Below are 16117 nucleotides of genomic sequence, written 5' to 3'. Positions count from 1 at the left end.
TTTTTAATACAGGAGGTACATTTAGCAGCTGACAGATTACCTAAATGTGCAGGATAACAAAAAAGACAATCATCTTTAAACAAAGGCTGCTATTGTCAGAGACAGAAGTTAAATGGAAGGAAATCAGAAATTAAAGGAATTGTATGAGACAGTGATATAACTAAAGTAAAAATGTATGTGCTGATAAATTTAGTAGTGTGTGTGAATATATATATATATATACACACATACTTCACATATTTATACAGGTCATCTATATTTACAAATCAGTGCACTGCATCAGGAGATGTAGAAGAACTGCCACAATTTTCTGTGAACATGTGGTTTTTACCCACGAAAGCTTATGCCCAAATAAATCTGTTAGTCTTTAAGGTGCCACCAGACTCCTTGTTGTTTTTGTAGATACAGACTAACACGGCTACCCCCTGATACTTGACATAATTTGTTAACATCCAAGTTGCTTCTGCTCTAGGGCTATATGAATATATGGGTCAGGACCCCAAAGTGGGTAACAAGTCTAATGGCGTAGACTTTCATAATTACATACAATTGTTTCATTATCCATGTACTTATACACTGAACAGTCAGGGTCATGAGCTGCACATTATTCCAATAAAACTTTTGCTGTATAACAAAGCTAAACAGATTTCAAGATGCACTTTCAAGAAATACATTCTTTAATTCATTTCACATCAAGAAACTAACATTCTTTTGAAGTAGCCCAAAGTAATGTTACAAACATGTGCATTCACATAAAAGAAACTCTGTAAAACTCCAGTTATTTTTACACTGCATCTATTTCTCAAAAATAGAAAATTTCTTTTCTTTTGTGGAGAAATTCTTTTGTGGAATTATATCATAATCCATGACTATACACAATGTCTTTAAATTCAAACTGTAATGTTTAGATACTAAAGATCTAAAATGTATGAATATACTAGCTAAAAGAAGGCAAGGTGACAACTACATTTATCAGGACTCCTCCTAGGAAGTTTGATTTTTTACAATAAAACCATTAAGATACAGTTATGCATCATTTATAAAGCAATGAAAACTAAATCTAACATCACTTTAAAACTATCCTATAAATCAGTGGTTCTCAAATTATGGGTCAGGACCCCAAAGTGGGTAACAAGTCTAATGGCTTAGACTTTCTGGGGCTCTGGGCTGAGGCCTGAGCCCCGCCATCTGGGGCCACAGCCGAGGGATTCATCCCTTGGCGGCGGGGTTGAGGTTACAGACCCCCTGGCTGGGGCTGAAGCCCTTGGGCTTCAGCTTTGACCCCTTCCCCACCCAGGGCAATGGGGCTTGGGCTTTGGCTCTCCCACCCGGGACAGTGGGAATCAGGCGGACTCAGGCTTTGGTGTCCCCTGCTGGGGTTGTGTAGTAATTTTTGTTGTCAGAAGAGGGTTACAGTGAAATGAAGTTTGAGAACCCCTGCTATAAATAAATACGTTTATCTGTGTAACATACAATGAGAGTTTATTTTCACTATGTATGGCAAATGGGAATTCACTCTTGTAAGTTTTAAGATAGCATGTGAGACAGGCCTTGCTCTCCCATGTTTAATCAAAGACCCAGCTGTGTAATTCCCATTACTATTAATAAAAATTACATGTAAAAATCCCACTACAATTACTGCATAAAGCAATTATTTTGGAATACAATACTGGAAATATTATCTCCAAATTTTATAAAAGACTAAAAAATGTTCAGGGTCATTATTAAAAATGCATTCCGTACCATACCATAAAGCGTTGCTGTGTGAATAAGTAGCAATTGGTAAGCCCATTGCTTCTTGTTCTATCCTTAGAGGCCAAGGTGAACAAGTTTTCTCCCTCCTCCTTATGACACCCTTTTAGATACCTGAAAACTACTATCATATCCCCTCTCAGTCTTCTCTTTTCAAACTAAACAAACCCAATTCTTTCAGCCTTCCTTCATAGGTCATGTTCTCAAGATCTTTAATCATTCTTGTTGCTCTTCTCTGGACCCTCTCCAATTTCTCCACATCTTTCTTGAAATGCGGTGCCCAGAACTGAACCCAATACTCCAGTTGGGGCAGAGTAGAGCGGAAGAATGACTTCTCGTGTTTTGCTAACAACACACCTGTTAATGCATCCCAGAATCACGTTTGCTTTTTTTGCAACAGCATCACACTGTTGACTCATATTTAGCTTGTGGTCCACTAGAACCCCTAGATCCCTTTCTGCCGTACTCCTTCCTAGACAGTCTCTTCCCATTCTGTATGTGTGAAACTGATTGTTCCTTCCTAAGTGGAGCACTTTGCATTTGTCTTTGTTAAACTTCATCCTGTTTACCTCAGACCATTTCTCCAATTTGTCCAGATCATTTTGAATTATGACCCTGTCCTCCAAAGCAGTTGCAATCCCTCCCAGCTTGGTATCATCTGCAAACTTAATAAGCGTACTTTCTATGCCAATACCTAAGTCGTTGATGAAGATATTGAACAGAGTCAGTCCCAAAACAGACCCCTACGGAACCCCACTTGTTATACCTTTCCAGCAGGATTGGGAACCATTAATAACTACTCCCTGAGTACGGTTATCCACCAGTTGTGCACCCACCTTATAGTAGCCCCATCTAAATTGTATTTGCCTAGTTTATCGATAAGAATATAATGCGAGACCATATCAAATGCCTTACTAAAGTCTAGGTATACCTCATCCACCGCTTCTCCCTTATCCACAAGACTCATTATCCTATCAAAGAAAGCTATCAGATTGGTTTGACATGATTTGTTCTTTACAAATCCATGCTGGCTATTCCCTATCACCTTACCACCTTCCAAGTGTTTGCAGATGATTTCCTTAATTACTTGCTCCATTATCTTCCTTGGCACAGAAGTTAAACTAACTGGTCTGTAGTTTCCTGGGTTGTTTTTTATAGATGGGCACTATATTTGCCCTTTTCCAGTCTTCTGGAATCTCTCCCGTCTCCCATGATTTTCCAAAGATAATAGCTAGAGGCTCAGATACCTCCTCTATTAGTTCCTTGAGTATTCTAGGATGCATTTCATCAGGCCCTGGTGACTTACAGGCATCTAACTTTTCTGAGTGATTTTTAACTTGTTCTTTTTTTATTTTATCCGCTAAACCTACCCCCTTCCCATTAGCATTCACTATGTTAGGCATTCCTTCAGACTTCTCGGTGAAGCGAAACAAAGAAGTCATTAAGCATCTCTGCCATTTCTAAGTTTCCTGTTACTGTTTCTCCCTCCTCACTGAGCAGTGGGCCTACCCTGTCCTTGGTCTTCCTCTTGCTTCTAATGTATTGATCAAAAGTCTTCTTGTTTCCCTTTATTCCTGTAGCTAGTTTGAGCTCATTTTGTGCCTTTGCCTTCCTAATCTTGCCCCTGCATTCCTGTGTTGTTTGCCTATATCCATCCTTTGTAATCTGTCCTAGTTTCCATTTTTTATATGACTCCTTTTTATTTTTTAGATCATGCAAGATCGCATGGTTAAGCCAAGGTGGTTTGCCACATTTTCTATCTTTCCTACCCAGCAGAATAGCTTGCTTTTGGGCCCTTAATAGCATCCCTTTGAAAAACTGCCAACTCTCCTCAGTTATTTTTCCCCTCAGCCTTGATTCCCATGGGACCTTACCTATCAGCTCTCTGAGCTTACCAAAATACACCTTCCTGAAATCCATTGACTCTATTTTGCTGTACTCCCTTCTACCCTTCCTTAGAATTGCAAACTCTATGATTTCATGATCACTTTCACCCAAGCTGCCTTCTACTTTCAAATTCTCAATGAGTTCCTCCCTATTTGTTAAAATCAAGTCTAGAACAGCTTCCCCCCAATAGCTTTTTCAACCTTCTGAAATAAAAAGTTGTCTCCAATGCAGTCCAAGAACTTATTGGATAGTCTGTGCCCTGCTGTGTTATTTTCCCAACTTATAGCTGGATAGTTGAAGTCCCCCATCACCACCAAATCTTGGGCTTTGGATGATTTTGTTAGTTGTTTAAAAAAGCCTCATCCACCTCTTCCACCTGGTTAGGTGGCCTGTAGTAGACTCCTAGCATGACATCACCCTTGTTTTTTACCCCTTTTAGCCTAACCCAGAGACTCTCAACACTTCTGTCTCCTGTGTCCATCTCCACCTCAGTCCAGTCATGTCATTATATTTTTAGTAATTCCTTATAAATGGTGTTCAGGGTTTTTCTGCTCCTCTGTTGATGTTTATACGGGTCTTTTTAGCAAATGAGAAAATGATTATACAGAGGAACAGTGAAACCAAATTACAAAAACAAAATGCTGCCAAATGTACAAAGTACATAAACTAAAAGAAGAGTGGAAAATTATTATTTCCCCACTAACATTTTTCATAATCTTAAGTATTACTTGTAAATGCAGTAGGTACAAAATAAATTATTATAATACTAGTGGATTATTAGAATGCAGTAGTTAATATATTTTAGTAAAGAATAGTATATCTCAGCAGTTCTCAAGCTTTGGTACCGGTGACCCCTTTCACACAGCAAGTCTCTGAGTGTGACCCCCCTGCCCCCTTATGAATTAAAAACACTTTTTTTATATTTAACACTATTATAAGTGTTGGAGGCGAAGCATGGTTTGGGGTGGAGGCTGACAGCTCACGACCCCCATTGAATAACCTCACAACCCCCTGAGGGGTCCTGACGCCCCAGTTTGAGAACCCCTGGTATATCTTATCAATTTTTTAAAAATTAATGCAAGCTGGTTGTAGTAGGAACATTGGCTTAAAGACAATAAAGAGTAATGTAAAGTGATAATATATTAATTGGGGGAATACAGTGAAGATTGGTATTTGATCTGATTTAACATCTTTATTTATGATGATATGAAGGAAGAAGTTAACAACATAGTGATGAACTTCAGAGGATATTAATTTGAGAAGAGCGGCAAGCCCCAAACCACACCTCCCAGAGGAAGACTAAACAGTTTTAAATAAGGGGGAGAAACCTGGAAAACCATTATGCCAGAAGAGATGTGTGGTGACAGTCGACAGCGAGTTATGAGTGAATATGCAATATGAGATGGCAGCTATAAAGGCCGGGGCAATTTTGAACTGCATAGTCACAGGCATTACATCACATAGCAGGAATATAACCGTCCCTTTGTAAACTGAATTCATACACTGAATAACACTCTTGAAGGATGTAAACACTAAGTAGGGAGAGTAATTATTTAGAATTGTAAAGGAGCTCCAACTAGGAACAACAGGAGGAAATTAGAAAGGTCTGAATATCAGGAAGGTTCCTTTCAGTGAGTTCTATTATAAGCCGTGGAAAAGCCTTTAGAGAAGCAGAGGAGGCATTCATATTTGGGACCTTTAAAACTGGAGTGGACAAAATTAGAAAAGGTACTGTAGGCTTTTGAAAAGGATCAAGTGATTAACAAAATCCCATCCACCAGCTCCTTCACCTAAATGACATATATATATTACTGTTCCATGAATCTGACAAACTCAGGAAAATACTCCAAAATAAATAAAATCATGATGTGGAATTTGTGAACTTTAAAGCCATAGATTCTGCTCCTATTGCAAGTACATTATTAGTAATAGAAATAAACACTTAAAACTGGTACTGAATATTCTTTCTTTCCATGGGTGGATGGACAGCAGCCATTATGCATATACAAGCTGTCGCCTTTGCATTCATTCTGGCAACTGACAAGAGTGACCAACAATTTTACAAATTTCAAAAGCAGTTTTTGAATCACTGGAGGGAGGAAATAGAAGTCAGTTGGTAATAACTAACCTTGTATCATAGCTGAAGCTTAAAACTATTTCTATATCCCTAAACTCAATTATAATACGTATATAGGCAGATTTATCAAAGTCTTGTGAATGTCTCAGGGTTAGCCAGTTCGGTTGATTCTAGCCCTAATCTTTTGATTAGATTTCAGTCTATCCTAGTAGCCTTGAAGTTACATTTAATGAGAAAATGTAACAAGAGCAGTATTAATTAGAGTAATACAAGAAGTCAGTCTCTTTTTCTTTACAAGAATCTTATACACAACTGTTTGTGGTGGTCACGAGTTTGGGCTCCTCTCCCACAGTATAATGTGCAATCCCGCCACCAAACTATGTCTCCAAAAACTCATGGTAAAAAATGATAAATTATTTTGCATTATGTATCACTTTTGCAAATGACATGCTGTATATAGACAATGTGGTAACAGAGCAGTGATTTTACATGCGGATTACATCAGCAACAGTAGCAGAGATGGAGAAAAGCCTGCTACAGTAAACTGTCATTTGTGTCTGTACATACAGGGTAAGTGTCTGTGCAATTTGCATAGTCAGACAGATGCAGTGTAGAGCCTTAGACTGTTACAGAAATGCTACAATTTTCAACCAGAGAACAGCCTGGTTTTGCCCATGTCCTTCGCCCCAAAGAAAACTAAAAGAGGTTGGCGGCTAATACCAAGCAGGAATTATGTGTGAAAGAAGCAGAGGTCTCAGATATAAATGAATTTGGAAAGTCAGACTTCTTTTCATTTCTCTGTTCCTTTCAGCTAAATGAAGTGGGATCTCATGCAGGAACAACCATTACATTAAACAAACAGAATTTTTAGTATGGAACTAGTCTTCCAAAAGTGATGGTATTGTGGATCAGAATCATTGTGCGATTTCACCTGTTTCTGAATTTCATATTGAACCCTTATTTCTGTTTTTATTGACTATGATATTGTAATTTCTTTTGGAATATTTGTAAAAAGGCAAAAACAAGGATGTAAGCATCTTTTGAAAAAAAATGTTTAGACAGTAAAACATAGATTAGGAAACAAAAAACACAGACCTGCTGTAAGCAAAACACAGTTACTCTCCTTAAGGATAGATATGCGATGCTGGTACATCACACCTTGACCCTAACTATTGGGTCCTCACCAACGTCAGCTAGAGCTGTGTTCTCAATGACTGTCAGATTCCAACTAACTGCTTTACATCTAAGCTCCCACCTTTTATCTAGTGCCTTTACACCACCGGACCCCACCTTCTCTGGCAGCTGGCCCATCAGCTGCTATTGTACATAGACCGTTTTGGAATCTGCAGGTTGTGCCTTCTTTTCTTGTATCTAGTATATTTTTGTTCATTTCTATGCCCCCCATCTCCACAGTTTTAGCTTCCTTGTTTCCCCAGTGCTGCTAGCCACCCTAACTAGTAGTAATCTGCTAGTTACTACCAATAGGAAAGGGAAAGCAGCTTCCACCTGCCATTTTGCTAGGGTTCCCCTCCTCAGGACTCAAAACTGGAGAAGCTTTTATTGTGCAGGTGAAAACCCAAACCTCAGCACTGCCTGATTAGTGCCATTCTCCTGAGAAAGAAGATCAAGCCATTCTCTATCTGAATCCTTTTCTCTCACACCTGCGGCAGTACTACATCCTCAAAGTAGCACCATTACCTTCATGTGAGATTAAATTTTACTCACTACAGTATTTTGGGGAAGGAGTAGGAGGGGAAGCAGGGACTGTGAATTGTTTGTGTGAATGAGATCATAGGGATTCATAAACTAACTATTCAGTAAGCCCTGAATAAGTCGGGGGAAAGAGTTCTCATGCATCTGCTAGGTCATCTTTTCCTCCTCACATTCCCCAAGCCCCACTCTCTAAAGGCCAAATTCATCAGACATCAACTACCAGAGGCTATGAGAGATGGAGTCCCTAAGCAGTGCCCAGGGACAGCACTCTGGTAGGAATACCAACACTCTCCAGCTGAGGATGACAAGAGGGTTGAGTTTCTCACCAGGGCAATATCTACCTCTGGTTATTAAATTTATTCCTCTAGCTAGCAGGGCCTGATTCAAGCTCCAATAATAATAATTCTGTACAACATCAGTTACTTTAAGAAGGCTTAAGTCTTCCAACTCTGGCTAGAGGTCTTGTTTAATTCACATTTTATTTTTATCTTACTATAAGTTAAAAGATATATTATTTCTTCAGGAAACAAAATTAATTTTGTGTTTAAAAAAATAGTAATCTCTTAAGATTTAAAATAGACCTAGCTCTAGAGAATTCAAAACAAGAGGCAAATAATTGAATTTGGTTTCTAAAACTACAGCTATTCTATTTGCTATATTGGGGCACTTCTAAAAGGCTGTTATACAAATCCTCCTGATCTTTAATAAAATATAAATGTAATTTCCTCACAGGACTTGAGCTTCACATTAAAGATAAGAGGTTAACTATCTGGTGGTTTTTAAAGCTGAACCTTCCAATTCCCTCCCTGCTCCCATTTTCTCTTTTAGTAGCAGTAACGCTTTAAGCATTAGATCTCAAGCAAGAAAGTTTTTACAAAATTGAAAGGGAGGGGTCCTAAAACTCACCAGCTCCATCTTCTGGACAGTCACTTTGCCCAGGCTTTCCTCCAAAGCCTTGTCCTTAACTGTATTTGACCTGTTGCAGTCCTTTTCCTGAAAGCTTCCTCTGCCTTTAATTTTATCTAATAGTGCACACACAAAAAAGTCCCAAATACCTTACTTCTTAATTGGCCATTGTGGAACTCACATTGAGATCATTTGATCTCTTCCCTTAATCCTTCCCTCAGAGAGAAATTTCAAAACCCATTCCCTTCAGCCCCTTGCTGCTGCCATCACTGTAACAAACCTCCCTAGTGGACGACATAACAGAATTTCCATTCACCAGAATTTATGAACTACTATATAGTAATGAAGCACAATTGCCTCAAAGTCTATATGGAAGGTAGCTGGACATTGCAAGTTCATATTTACAAACTGGAAAATTATCCCAATCTGAAGATAGTACAATTAAATGCAAATCTTAAAGAAACTGTTAATAAAAATCAGATTTCTGTAACTTCTATTTGTGTTTTCCATTTTTGTCTAACCATAGTCACCATCAAACCCACATTCTGAATTGTCAATAATTCAACACCATTACAGCCCCTGTGCACATGTATTTAGGTTTGCACATTGATGTAGGACCTTTGCTACGAACTTGGTGGACTAGAACCTTGCTGTAGCCAAACATGCTCAATCAAAGAAAGAGGTTGGGTACACTCATTCTATTATTGCAGAGGGTAGGAATCTTTTTAAATAAGTGAGGCAAATCAAATTCAGATAAAGAACCACAATCCCTTAGGAACTTTAGGGGGAAAATACCCAAGAGAACCATTAGGGAACAAGAGTGGAATCCCCCATATCAGAATAGCATCCCTCTAAACTTCATCTCCAGGAACAACCATCTCTCCCCACTCCAGTAGGGGAGCAGACTTCAAATTTAGCAGATAACTAGTATACAGGACACGTTTGGGCTCTGCAGGAATTCCACCCACAATCTTTCATAATGATCTCTCAGAAAAAGCTGTCTAGAAAACATTAAAATTCAGGCGAGATAGGAATGCAAACACAGTTTATCCCCTTCTCTGTATATAAGGCACAGTCCCCTGATTAGGACAGACTTAGTCTGCACAACAGTAGTAAAGTTTTAAGAAGTGAGCTGCACGCAGTTTCCCTACCCATGTCCCACTGCAAATCTGATACAGATGATAGAAGAGCACAGGAACGCTGAACCAGATGCTAGCCTTCCACAGAGAAACAATCTCTGTGGAACATTTATATATAAAATGTATGTAACAGAATTATTTGAGAAAACCTCCTACACACCCAAGAATTGAATCTGAAGGCACCCCGAGAAACCAAAGGAAAGCAAAGATATAAGCCTCCCCCAAACCTAGAAACCAATCTGAAGTAAATCAGAAGCCCTCACTCCCCAAGAAATCTGAAGGTACTGAAGCAAATCACCAGTCTTCCAAGAGTGGATGTAGAATTTTCTCTATAGAAATACACCAAGATTAAGAAACTAAAGGAAAGTGAATTAGGTACAATTAGCATTATGAATGTATTCTGCCTTCATCGGACATCAAGCACTGGGACTTGAGTAAGGAAGTGACAATGGAGATTAGCAATGCTGTCTCTAGGGGAAAACTCGTGAAAAGAGCCAGACTATAACATTAGAATTCTATTCCCTTTAATAAATACTACAGATCAGTGTGGCATCCTATCAGGGAGAAACTAAAGAATTGTATTTCCTTTTTAGTTGAGGTTAGTTGGTGGGGAATATTCATTATAATTAGGTCTGACGGGTTATTAAGTTTACTTTTCCATTAGTTCTAGTATTTGTCTGTGGACAACGTTGTATTTTTAAAAGTTTCTGAAATATTTGATTATATACTCTGGTAAGCAGAGCCCTTCAGGTATCATCATCTAAAATTAAAATTTATTTCTACAAGAACAGATGAGCAATGGTCTGCCATGGTACAACAATTCCTAAGCTTAAAGAAGATAAAAGGAATGGAGCCAAGATAAAATCAGAAGTCTAGAAAAGTTGTACCAGAACCTTTGAGCATCAGAGGACTTGAGAATAAAAGTCAGTTCCATGAGGCAAATGACCACAAAAGGCCAAATGGTAAATGAGGCAGCCAATACCATAAAGAGCCAGGAGTGTGTTAAGGAAACTGGTGAAAGCTAGGAAAGATACTGAGAGGAGAGAAAGAGTGAGAGTTTTTCCAACTACAGTAGAACCTTCAGAGTTACGAATACCAGAGTTGACGAGTCAACCAAATAGCTTATCTGGAACTGGAATTACGCAATCAGGCAGCAGCAGAGAACAAAAATAGAGAGAGAGTACAGTACAGTGTTAAATGTAAACTATTAAAAAAATAAAGGAAAGTTTAAAAAAAGATTTGACAAGGTAGGAAACTGTATCTGCTTGTTTCATTTAAATTAAGATGGTTAAAAGCAGCATCTTCCTTCTGCATAGTAAAGTTTCAAAGCTGTATTAAATCAACATTCAGCTGTAAACTTTTGAAAGAACTACCATACCATTCTGTTCTTAGTTACAAACATTTCAGAGTTATGAACAACCTCCATTCCTGAGATGTTCGTAACTGAGGTTCTACTATACTTTTCAACAACAAGTACTATAGTATGTCCCAATTATGTATTCACATGGGGAAAATTATTTTTTTTCAGATATATATTTACCATTTATTTATATTGGGAAGATGTTGATTAAAAATATATTCTAAAGAAATATGCAAATACAAAACCTCATACTTGATACTTTAAATAAATCAATACAAATATATGTAATTTAAGGGGGTATGAGAGAAGTAGTAAGTCTTCTGCCTGTGTCAACTTTTAATAAATGAAAAGAAAAATTCCTGGACATTAACTCTTCAAGTAACACTAAACTGAACTTCACCATTTCATCTTATTGAATTTCTGAAATATTACAGTTGTTTCTGATTGTACTAGACACCTTTGGGTAACCTCTATAAGTCAAGGTCATGTTATTTATATAAAGATTAAAAGTTTAATTGTGGTAGGTATGGATATAAGAACAAAGGCTAGTTATTATATATGATAAATATTACAATCCAACCAGGACTACATTATAAAGAAAATATTATATATTTGATGAGACTTTAATCTTTGAGCCAGTGTCATCTTGCAAGTTACTCATCTAGTGAATAGAAAATCTGTTAGTCATGCAGTGAAAAAAAACTAGTTCCACTGAAACTCTGCTATAGATATTCGGGGAATAAATTTAATCAGTTTATTGCACCTTAACTAAGTAATACATAATTTAGAGTATACACTAGTAGCAGAAGAAGAATATTCTATTTTTTTAAAAGCCTACCTAAGCAGGACTTTTCTCTTTAGTCCTCCAATGAGGTTCATGAATATTTCTGTACCAATATGTTAACATATACAAGTTACACTGCAGTTTGTTTTTCGACCTTGGAAACGTAATTCACTTTGAGAGCACAGCAAGGTCTTCTGTTTCATTTGCTATTAGTCCATAATATCTGCATTGCTGTTTTATTTGATAGGAATAATATCAGACATCCAGAATATTAAGGTGGGGGTTATAAAATACAACTAAAGGGGAGGAACAGTGACAAAACCCAAGCCAGATGATCATGTTAAGCATTAGGACTTCAGAGGGTGTGCGGGGGGGAGAAGGGGGGTGATTTCCAAAACACTGTTTTAAATAATCTACACAAACTCAAGAAGCTTGTTATGATTTTGCAGCACTCCTCACAGATTAAAAATACAGGGCATTCTTTTACTTTTGTAAACCAGTAGGGAAAAAATGAAAAGGTACTGTAATAGTGTATCAACTTCCTGAGTAAAATTTGATTTACAATTCATGTTAACAAAAACACACACAATTTATGAAGAAACATTTTAAATGGCTCTGCTTGGGGGAAAAATCATGACTTTTCTTCATGGAAAAAATAAATTTAGCTATCAAAAGGGTTTCACTCCATTTCATTTCCACTAAGTCAGTTATATAATAATATCATGCCCCACTGGCAGTTCCAGATGTTTAAGCTTCATGTAGAGGTTTATCCCAGCCAGTATCAGATCACAACTTTTAAAGCATCCACATCCAGCTCCTTTTATTATATACAAGGATAGTATCTTTCTTCATTCCAAGCTTTGCTGGTGGTATACTGCATGCAGTGAGACAACTTGCTCTATGCAGGAAACATATCTTGACTGCAATGCAAACCCTATTCCTATCATCATCCTTTCCAGCGTCAGCTGGGAAATGCAGATATATAATCCTGCGTGTGTACGCATCCCACCAACAGAAACTGGGAAAGTCAGGCTTTATCCATTGTGATGTATCTATCTCCCACCAATTTGAAATAGACTTGTCCCTATGTACATGAATGATTGTGTGCGCGTCCCAACCAGTGCGAGATGGAAAACATAGACATGCCCTTGGCTGTGTGTGGCCCTCTCAGTCATCAGTGTGAGCTGAGAAATTCAAGTGTGTGTCAGTCCCAGCCTATCCATGCAGCCATGGCCTGTATGTGTGCACGCGCATGTCTGCCTGTCTGTCCCAGTCTGAGCCGGCAAATGCAGCCTGGGCCCCATCTCTGCGTCTCTCTGTCCCAGTATGTGCTGATTAAAAAAAAAAAAATGCATCCATGGCCCCCTCTGTTGTGCGCATCATGCCAGAAGGCGACAATGCAGAACTTCAGAGGCTCAGTCGCCTGGATCCCTGGTAGATTTTGTGTTGAAGTCCGGGCAATGAAGCTAACCTGCTCCTTTCCGCTTTTCCGGTAACATGCATCAGTTATTCCCATCCAGCTGCAATTCCCGGCCAGCCTGACATCGACGGGGGGGGGGGGGGGAGGGCTGCTCCTGCTGCTGCAGCATCCCCTTATCTCAGGCGCACGCTCCTGCTCCCCCCCAGGCTATACAGTCACCCGAAATGTGCCCCCGCGGCCCCTCCACGCGCACACCCCCAGCCCCTGGCCGAGGAGCCCCAGCCGGCGCGCTGTGCAGGCTGCAGCCCTCGCTGTCCATTGCAGGCACCCACCTGGTAGCGCGGCGAGCTGGAGTCGCTGCAGCCGGGGGATGCCGGCGGCGGGCTGGATGGGGATGGGCCCCCTCAGGCACGGAGAAGCTGGGGTCGGGGGTCCCCCTCCCTCGAGCTGTGTGCAGGGGGGCGCCGCTGCAGCGGGCTCCTCCGCCGGGCCGTGCTCGCCGACTGTCGGGCGTCTCTGCCTCCCTGCACAGGGCGGCGGAGAGACGGGCTGGGCTCTGCCAAGACGCGGACGCCTGGAGTGCAGCGGCCACGGAGCTGGATTCAGAGCCAAGCCCTTCTCCCTGCCCAGCTGGCGGGAGGCGCGGCCAATCCGGTGACCCTGCCCCCCGCCTGCAGCCCAGCCGCGGGCCACACGAGGAGGAGTCAGCAGCAGCGACCTGCCCGGCCGGAGACAGGCCTGAGCGCGTGCGAGCGGCTTGGCAGGCTGAGACACAGCAAGGCTCCGCTCCTGCCCTGAGGCATAGGTTGTGCAGCGCCACAGCTGTTCCTGCAGGGGTGCGGGGTAATGGCTGGTATTGTAACCACAATAGTCAGAGCTCTTGCACGCCCCTGTGGGACGCCCTTGCAGCCCTATAACATATTCCCCTTCAGCCACAGCTGGACCATTCCCAGGGGCGGCTCTATGTATTTTGCCACCCCAAGCACGGCGGCTTTCGGGGCATGCCTGCGGGAGGTCCAGCTGGTAATGCGGATTGGGCGGCATGCCTGTAGGAGGTCCGCTGGTCCCGTGGCTTCAGCGTACCTGCCGCCAAATTGCCGCCGAAAGCTCCCTAACTGCCACCCCCAGAGCGACTGGCAGGCCACCCCCCGTGGCTTGCCGCCCCAAGCACACACTTGGTGCGCTGGTGCCTGGAGCCGCCCCTGACCATTCCAAAGCACCTTTACACTTCACTGCTCCCCATTAGGGGGGTTTTGCCCCTTCAATCCTACTGTGCAGACTAGGCCTGATCCTAGTTAGCTCCATCACAGACCAGACCATTGCAGCCACAAAGTTCCTTCAAGTGAATGATGCTCAACACAGATACCGGGGTCAATCACAGGGATTCAGTTATAGGACGTGGCCTTCCACCTTTTTGCTGTCTCCCTTTGTGTTCCATGAACAGGTGTAAAACTCACCTTTTCACTCCTGATCTCCCTCAGCTTTCATTCATTTATAGTTGGGTATATCTTAGGCCCTCTCTGGTGGCGGGTCCATGTAAGAGGATATGCATCTACTACTGCTAACCGCAACAGGAGTCACTCTTTTACATCGTCACAAAAGTTCATTCTCTCAGCGCTCTAGGTCCTTGGTTCAAACTCCACTGTCTCTTCTTGGTTAGTTATAGATCCATCTCTGAGAACATGAGATCAGAGTGACTCAGCTGGGAAATTATCAGAGGGGTAGCCCTGTTAGTCTGTATCTACAAAAACAATGAGGAGTCCGGTGGCACCTTAAAGCCTAACATTTATTTGGGCATAAGCTATCGTGGGTAAAAAACCCACTTCTTCAGATGCATGGAGTGAAAATTACAGATGCAGGCGTAAATATACTGCCACATGAAGAGAAGGGAGTTACCTTACAAGTGGAGAACTACTGTAATCAGGGTGGATGTAATCCACCGCCAATAATTGAGGAGGAGGTGTCGATACCAAGAGAGGGAAAATTGCTTTTGTAGTGAGCCAGCCACTCCCAGTCCCTATTCAAACCCAAATTAATAGTGTTTACAATTCATTTGCAAAGTTGCTCTGCAGTTTCTCTTTGAAGTCTGTTTTTGAAGTTTTTTTGTTGAAGGATGGCTACTTTTAAATCTGTTGTAGAATGTCCAGGGAGATTGAAGTGTTCTCCTACTGGGTTTTGTATGTTACCATTCCTGATGTCTGATGTGTCCATTTATTCTTTTACGTAGAGACGGTCCGGTTTGGCCAATGTACATGGCAGAGGGGCATTGCTGGCACATATCACATTAGTAGATGTGCAGGTAAATGAGCCCCTGATGGTGTGGCTCATGTGGTTGGGTCCTCTAATGGTGTCACTTCTTAACTCCTCATCATTTATTCAGAGTGGACCACATCCACTGACTGAATTGGCCCTGTCAACACTGGTTCTCCATTTGTAAGGTAACTCCCTTCTCTTCATGTGTCAGTATATTAATGCCTGGATCTGTAATTTTCACTCCGTGCATCTGAAGTGGGTTTTTTACCCATGAAAGCTTATGCCCAAATAAATCTGTTAGTCTTTAAGGTGCTACCAGACTCCTTGTTGTTTCAGCTGGGAAAGACACCTACTAGACTAAGAAGTAACCCTAACCCTCTTAGCCCCCACTGTGGTCCTTATGGTGATTTGTGTTGTCATGTGGAGGATAATGGATTATAACCTCAAATATTTGGTTGTTTCCTTACCTCAGGTTCCCTAATCCTTCTCTTGTAGCCTGCTTCAGGGGGTCATCACCCTACCTTCTTGACTACTGTGCTGATCTCCAGGTAGCCCAAGGTCACCAACCTACCATCTGGGTTTGCCCACTCCTTATCTGTAAACTAGATTCTGGCTGTCCAATGCCCTGCTGTCTGCCTCAATGGAACAGTGCAGGCAGTAGGTACTTTAACTTGACTATGCCCGTGAGGAAACCTGGAGGGCAAGATGCAGCTATAGACAAGTTCGAGCAGGGCAGGGAGCCAAAAAACAAAATGCTAAGCTATAGCAAAATGGCAAATTCTATCTCAGAAAAAGGTTGAATTATGCATCTCAGAAAATTGCCACA

General features: G+C 41.1%; 1 protein-coding gene across 3 annotated transcripts in view; it reads right to left on the bottom strand.

The window, feature by feature from the left end:
* OSBPL6 (oxysterol binding protein like 6) overlaps positions 1-13612 on the bottom strand; it is a 202580-nt gene extending 188968 nt beyond the window's left edge. Inside the window, exon 1 of one of the 3 annotated variants that reach the window (XM_034785284.1) lies at positions 13371-13612. The gene's annotated coding sequence lies outside the window, so the exon portion shown is untranslated. The remainder of the gene's footprint in view (positions 1-13370) is intronic. The other 2 variants (XM_034785285.1, XM_034785286.1) reach the window with 2 other exon arrangements.
* Between the last annotated feature and the right edge of the window lie 2505 nt (positions 13613-16117).

The sequence above is a fragment of the Trachemys scripta genome, chromosome 11, assembly GCF_013100865.1.
Source record: "Trachemys scripta elegans isolate TJP31775 chromosome 11, CAS_Tse_1.0, whole genome shotgun sequence".
NCBI classification, from domain to species: domain Eukaryota; kingdom Metazoa; phylum Chordata; order Testudines; family Emydidae; genus Trachemys; species Trachemys scripta.
Note: the sequence above shows the minus strand (reverse complement) of the source record. Positions and strands in the feature narration are given on the sequence as shown.